Below are 7,138 nucleotides of genomic sequence, written 5' to 3'. Positions count from 1 at the left end.
GTGTTTTTTTTTAAATTTTAAAACATGCAAGGTAAACAAAAAGAACATATTGCTTTTCTGAATAAAGATTATGGTCTATATTCAAAGTTGTAAACTGAACTCCAAGCTCAAATACAAGTCAGAAACACATTGCAAATTTCATAGAACTAAATGCATAAAAATAAAAAATCAAACAAAGAAAATGTCATAAATCACAAAAAAATTCTGTAGCACAACATCAAAAACTATATCTCAAATCCAAACAAGCCCGGGTTTATTTTTTCCCTCTATATCCATTCAAGCAACAAACACTCATCCATCAGCTAAAAAAATCCCAAAATTTTATTAATATCTACATCAATATTAATGAATCTCCTAATAACCATTCCCCTCTACTGGAGGCAGTACCAAAAACCAAATTTAACAACAAAAAAAAGAAGGAACAAGAAATTTAAGTAAATGAAAGAAAAAAGATTACTATTTTTTCTCTCCTATTTTCCCCTCCTTGTTTTTCTCCAACCTCTAAACTTAGAGTCCACGTTGCATTGGCTTACAAGTTGTTCAAGCCTTACATAAGCCATTTTTAACTTATTTGGGTGTTTTTGACAAAAGTAGAAAACAGCTAAATTAAGTTAAAAAATGCTTAAAATAAGCTAAAATGAAGAAGTTGCTCAATCCAAACTTTTTTTTTTGGGAAAAGGATCAAAAATATCCCTCTACTTTGGAAAAAGGGCTAAAAATATACTCCGAACTTATTTTGGGTCAAAATCTCCTCTCATTCTTAAAGTTTTCAAATGTATGCCTGTCTTCGATGGAAATTATCTCCCAAAATTATTTTTTAAACCCGACCAAAAATAATAACTCATAAGATCCCTTATTCCCCCAATTACCTATCGAAGCTTCAAATACGTATTGGGGGAATAAGGGGATCTTATGTGTTATTATTTAGTTGGGTCGGGTTTAAATGATGGAGGGGGTTTAAAAAATAATTTCGGGTTATTTTATGGGATAATTTCCGTCAAGGCAGGAGTATATTTGAAAACTTTAAGGATGAGAGGGGTATTTTTGACTCAAAATAAGTTCGGAGGATATTTTTAGCTCTTTTTTCAAAGTAGAAGGGTATTTTTGACCCTTTTCCTTTTCTTTTTTTTTTGGCTTAAAAGCCATTTTAGAGCCTGTTTGGATGGGCTTGTGGTTATAAGTTGTTTTTTAGTTTTATAAAAATTTCTTTTAAATAGTTTGATCAAAAAAAGCCCCAATTATTTTTGGGGAACATTTTTATGCACAAATGACAAAACGACTTTGTGGCCTAACCAAACAAAAAAAGCTAAAAGAAAATGTACTATAGGCAACTTAATCTCATAAGCCAATCCAAACGGGCTCTTAGTTTGACCAATAACTTTACCCTTTTATCCTTTATATTTTCTATTAATTTTAATACTAACCTTACTTCTAAAAACTCGTTTATAAAATAACTTTCATTACTTAAAAAGCACTTTAAGGCTTAAGCACTTATGCTTAAAAGCCACTTTTTTTCAGCTAATTCAAGCGGGCTTTTAAACTGTAATACTGAAATCAAGTATAGTCATAATTTGTTTTTCTGCTACATTTTTTTTTTGAAATATGTAATGGTGGTTTGGTGGGGGGGAGGGGGGAGGAGGGGTTGGGGTGACTTACTGGTATTAGTGGAAGTGCTTAAGCAAGTGGGTTTTGATTGAGTTAGTGAAGACCCACTAAACTTTGCTCCAGCAATTGATACACAAGCCAACTCCGAACGCTAAGGAGCACGGCTGCGTAAGGCAGCAACGTCCATTGTTGGAATTTGAAACGACTTGCTGCGGCTGCCCACGGTCATTTTCCGATTCTGCTAATGTTTTTTCTTCTCTCTGTGACCTTTTCTCTGTTTCCTTATTGGCTTTGGCTTATTATTCCTTTCCGTATGTTTTAGGAATGTTTGGCATGGGCTACCGGTCCTATAGGCCCAAAGGTAGTATCTAAGCTCATTTATTGTGCAGCTCTCTTGAAATAGTACCTTTTTTGTAAGATCTCCTTCATTTGGGTGGTGTTTAATTTTTGTCGGCCAAATTGGGTAGTGCTATTTTAAGCTTTACTTTTATCGGCAAAATTGGCCTTTTAATTTTTCGCTTTGTCTTTCCAAAATTACCCCACCTATACAAATTTTCGTTTTAAGGCAGAATTACCTGACTAATCACAATTCTGGAAATTTTCATTTTTTTGCCAGTAATTTGCAAAATCGGTGTAGTGTACAGTAGTACGCAATTACCTTAAGCGCCAGACGGGGTATAAGACTTCAGCCGAAGAATGTAAAAATACCAGCCAAGGGTAATCTTGCAATTGCCCAAATAGTAGCCACTGGCCATTTGTGCGGCCATTATCGGCAACGTAATTGAAAACCAACCACTTATTATGGAGTTTCGAGTTATAGAAATAAATTTCGTGATAATATCCCAAAGTTTTGTGGTGGAATTTGAGCTTCGTTTAAGTGGCTATTTTTCGCTATAGAGTGAAAAGTGTTCGTATATAAATTTAACCTGCAGCTTGTTGCTACGTCATTTAGAAAAAAAAAAAAAAGCGCTTGTTGGCCACTTATAGCAATGAACGTTAAAATATATGCAACGTTCATTTAAATGAAAACATAATGTTATTAATTATTCAAATACTAATAAAATTAATATTTAAAAGGACTCGTAATATTCCACTTTTCTTTTCATTTCCTTTTTTTCTCCAAGAACCGAACTTAAATGCTAATATTGAATCAAGTAAACAAATGTAATTTATGCTTAAATAAATTGGTTGCATCATATATGATGTATATATAGTTTTGTCCATTGATTCTCTCAACCTGGATTTTAACAAGTTCATATGAATCTCTTGATTATTCTTCAACATCAAATGGATCAAATTTCAAGTTTTCTATATCATTATTCTTTGACTATTTTAAGTTCCATACCTAGATTAAATTAGTGAAACTCTTGGTTTTGTGAAGCATGATACATTTGTTTAAGTACCTAATGCAAAATAAATAAGCAACTCTTCACATTTGATCCTCAGAAATGTCATAAAGCCAACATTAAACTTTACCGGTTCATTCCTACTGAAAAGCATGAACTAATTAATAAGTAATCGAAAAAATCACAAAATCTTTGACCAGTTTTTGTCTTCTGGAAGAAACCCCTTTGTTTAATGATCATGAGAAGCATGAATTAATTGATAATTAAGCAAGTCATATATCGTGAAACACGACAATTTGATGGCTTCCCTTGTGAAAACGAGTTCAATTCTATCATCTATGCACTAACAGCACAAAAGGTTTGCCACATAACAATGTTAAAAATATATTTAAAGATACTTCATAATAATTACTTTCATTCGGCTTTATGATCTCACTTCAATCAGAATATTTATTTTCCTTTTTAGTTTAATAATATCTATAGAAGATTTGTTTTAATAAGTTTATGATCTACTTTAATTATAGAATATTTATTTTTAAATTACGCGTGAAATTTATAAGGAAAATAACGTATTCTTTGATAGTCCTTTTTAGTTTTATGTCAAGTCTCACTTTGTGTGTGTTTCATTGGATATGATATTAGCGGAAAATATGTTAGTAATTTATTGTCTTTTTCTTAATGAGAGTAGATATTTGAAAATCTTTATATTCGCGTCGCGTTAACGTCAAAGCATAATGATTTTGTCATTAGATGAACATTAAGGTAAAAATTGTATGTTAATTAACTATGATTAAGAGATAAAATATATATTTCATGTCATATATTCATTGATTTGACATAAATATAGAGTAAGTATGTTTTCTCTTTCTTTAGTGTCTTAGTAAGTTGCTCTTCTTTCTTCGCGTCTTGATTGCTTAAAACAACTGCAACATTTATCTTAGTGAACGAGTTTGTTTGGGCCAATTTATGCGCACCTCAACCGTTTCACTAGAATCATCTTATCTCCGTGGCAAAGATTCGAATTATTTTTACACCGACACTTATCTCTCAACAAACACAGACATGCGGTGTAGCTTTCACACCAAACTAGTGCACAAGATGTAACTGTAACAAGAGATCATGTTCCCAAATTACAACACTTTTCTATCTCCCTTTCTTATTTCCATCATGCCAATTCATACCTTTTAACTATTCTCTTGCAAATCTATTTTCTAATATGTAAAATTGCCCAACTTATTATATACTTTGCTCGTCGAGCAATTTGATTCAAGCAGATAGTGAAGGTTATTCTAATCATATACACTCTTGATCAAATATAACAACATTTACTCTCTGTTAATCTTTTATACTTCTCAGCCCAAATGATAGATAATGTTCGCTTTGAACCTCTGACCGCATTTAACAGAGCTCTAACCAATTGGCCCAAACTAACATTTGTAATTACTTCGACACTAATTTTATTAGATACAAAGATTTTGGTGCTTTCCTGGATGGTTATTGTGCGATTCTTCTTTATGTTTTTTTCTTTCACTTTCTTTACGAAATGAAATGAATAATGAACTGTTTAGTGACTATTTGGTGCCCTATATAAAAAAGTATTTAGTATTATTTATTTCAAAAAAGAAAACTCACCGTGAAAAGTTCGCATATTTTTTTGTAGAGAAGTTATAATGTACGTAATTGTGTTTGTTATATTTTGTATTATTTTTAATACAAGGATACATTGTTTTATATGTTATTTTTTAAAATGTGACATCACGACGAAAAAAATCTTCACAGAATGTACTATTTGTCCACTAGCTTAACCAGCATGACATTCAGAAGACATTGCAGATAGTGGTCCATTTTTGTCTTCGATAATTAAACTAATACCAAACATGTTAAGATACAAGCCAGAGAGCAAATTTGTTCGACTTTGTTATACCTGTTGAATTTGCTGGTAATTTGGATATCCTGAGTAACCCTCATAATACATATTAAGGTCTTGAGGTGGAGAAGCATATCCATACGCCTCGTGCCCTTGGCCATATCCATAATAAGAACCACCAATTGAGTTTGCTCCGGCTACAAACAAGAAAAAATATAAAAAAATAAAAACAGTTAATTGATTTATACAAAGAATTATACAACCAAGTCCATTGACCAATTATGGACCGAAAAAATTGGCAAATAACCATTTTTTTTACACCACTAATAAAAATTAGCCACCATTTCAAAATTATTTAATACAAGCAGTTTACAAGTGATTAAATCTTCTTTATGCTTTTACAAGTGATTAAATCTTCTTTATGCTTTCTGCATTCTTGACTATTATAGTTTGTTACTTTTCTCTTTGAAAGATATCATATTCAGACATCTTGAAAACATTGTTTTCGAAGAAATACATTGCTTCTTCCTTCAAATACATTGCTTTTCAACGATATCTCAAGTTCAATGATTTTGTAAACTTGAATTGTTTTCTAGGTCCCATGAACTTCATAAAATGATTTTTTTAATTACTACTCTGCCATTTCTTCAACTTCTTGTCTGGTTTTGAACGACGTGATGTTTTAAGAAAGTAAATAAGGCTTATGTATCATAATCTTAAATTAAAGATATGTAAAAGCGTATCAAAACGCCTCTTTAATTTGTGTCTTAAACGTGACATATGGAAAAATGGAATTAAGGTTAAAAAAAGAAAGAGTCTTTTTTTTAAAAGCTTAAAAAGAAAAGTAAGACAAACAAATTGAAACAGCGGGAGTGTTATTTTTATTTATGAATCTTAATATCAATATGTCAAGTCGCCATTAAATATATACGTTTCCCACGGGGTGTTGTAATTACAGATACGGCGTTTTGTAATTACACATACATTTAAGTGTTCTACTCAGTTTACACTTTGAACCAAATTGTTGTCAGAAGGTCTATACTTTGAACTGATGGGAAAAATAATTTTAAATTCAAATGTTGACTTGATTCATCTATAAATCCATAAATGTAATCCCTATTATTTGACGTAGAATTGGAATTTGTTTGATAGAGAGAAGACAAAGAGCACTTTGATGCTAGTTGAATGATGAAGTGATGTGGTGGACGGATGGAATTCCTCCATCTTAAATCAAATATCTCGAGTTAAAAAAGTCCCTGAAACGAAAGTGTTACGGGAAAGTCTTACTTTAACAATATGCCCACACATGATAAGATTAGTCGGGTTAATAGGTTCCTAAAACCAAGAAATGATGAGTGATGAACTAGTACAAAACAAACTAAGTAGAAGAAAATTTTATAGAAATTTTTTCTTGGGGGTCCTTTAAATATGACACAAGTTTTTAAATCCAAATCAGGAAATTTCGAATATCAAAAGATTAAAAAAATTAAATTATTTTCCCTCGTTAGCAACGCGACATATTTCAATTATAGGATCTCAAATCAAATCAAAACGAAAGAAAAAATGATAATTTTTTGTTTGATTTGATTTTGGTTTTTAATTTTAAGAACATGTTAATATAATTTATTTATTTTTAAAAAAATATTACGTAAATAATATTTAAAAATTCTATACATATAAATGTACATTTTTCTATTTTTTATTTAAAAAAAATTTAAATAATTTATTGTACATCTTTAATCTTTTGCTAACTCTTGTTTTTAGTCTAAGTTTTTTTAGGGATACCTGGTAACCCAGTTGGATTAACGCGAACTTTTCACCTTGGTGAGAGTGAGAAAACTCCAACGTTATGTCCCTCCCTATTTGTAACGGTCTATCTGGTCGCTTAGCACTTTTAGGCATAATATCTAAAACACCCTTTTTCGGGTTCAATTTTTAGTGTCTATAGGCTTGCGATAACGGAGTGATTCGGTTATTTAATTGACGAGTAAATTTTAGAATATATGTATTTAATGTGTGTAAATAGTTTATTCATAGAAATAATATTTACACACATATAAGGTGTAAGTGGGTAAATATGGTATTTGACGGAAAGGATAATTGGTTATATGTCTAATTTTAACGGAATTTCCTATGATTTTTTAACTTTAAGGGGACATCATTTCTCAAAAAAAAAAGGGGAATAAAAATTAGGGGGTTATGGGAAAAACCCAAATAAAGGGCTTAACGGGACCGGTTGAATAATATTTGGATAGTATAAAGACGGGGTTAGAACCCCACAACAAGAGGATAATGAAAGATAAAGGGGGTTAAAATTTGG

Source organism: Lycium ferocissimum, chromosome 2 (assembly GCF_029784015.1).
Source record: "Lycium ferocissimum isolate CSIRO_LF1 chromosome 2, AGI_CSIRO_Lferr_CH_V1, whole genome shotgun sequence".
In the NCBI taxonomy this organism is placed as follows: Eukaryota; Viridiplantae; Streptophyta; class Magnoliopsida; order Solanales; family Solanaceae; genus Lycium; species Lycium ferocissimum.
The sequence above is the reverse complement of the archived record's forward strand: the minus strand, read 5'-3'. Positions refer to the sequence as shown.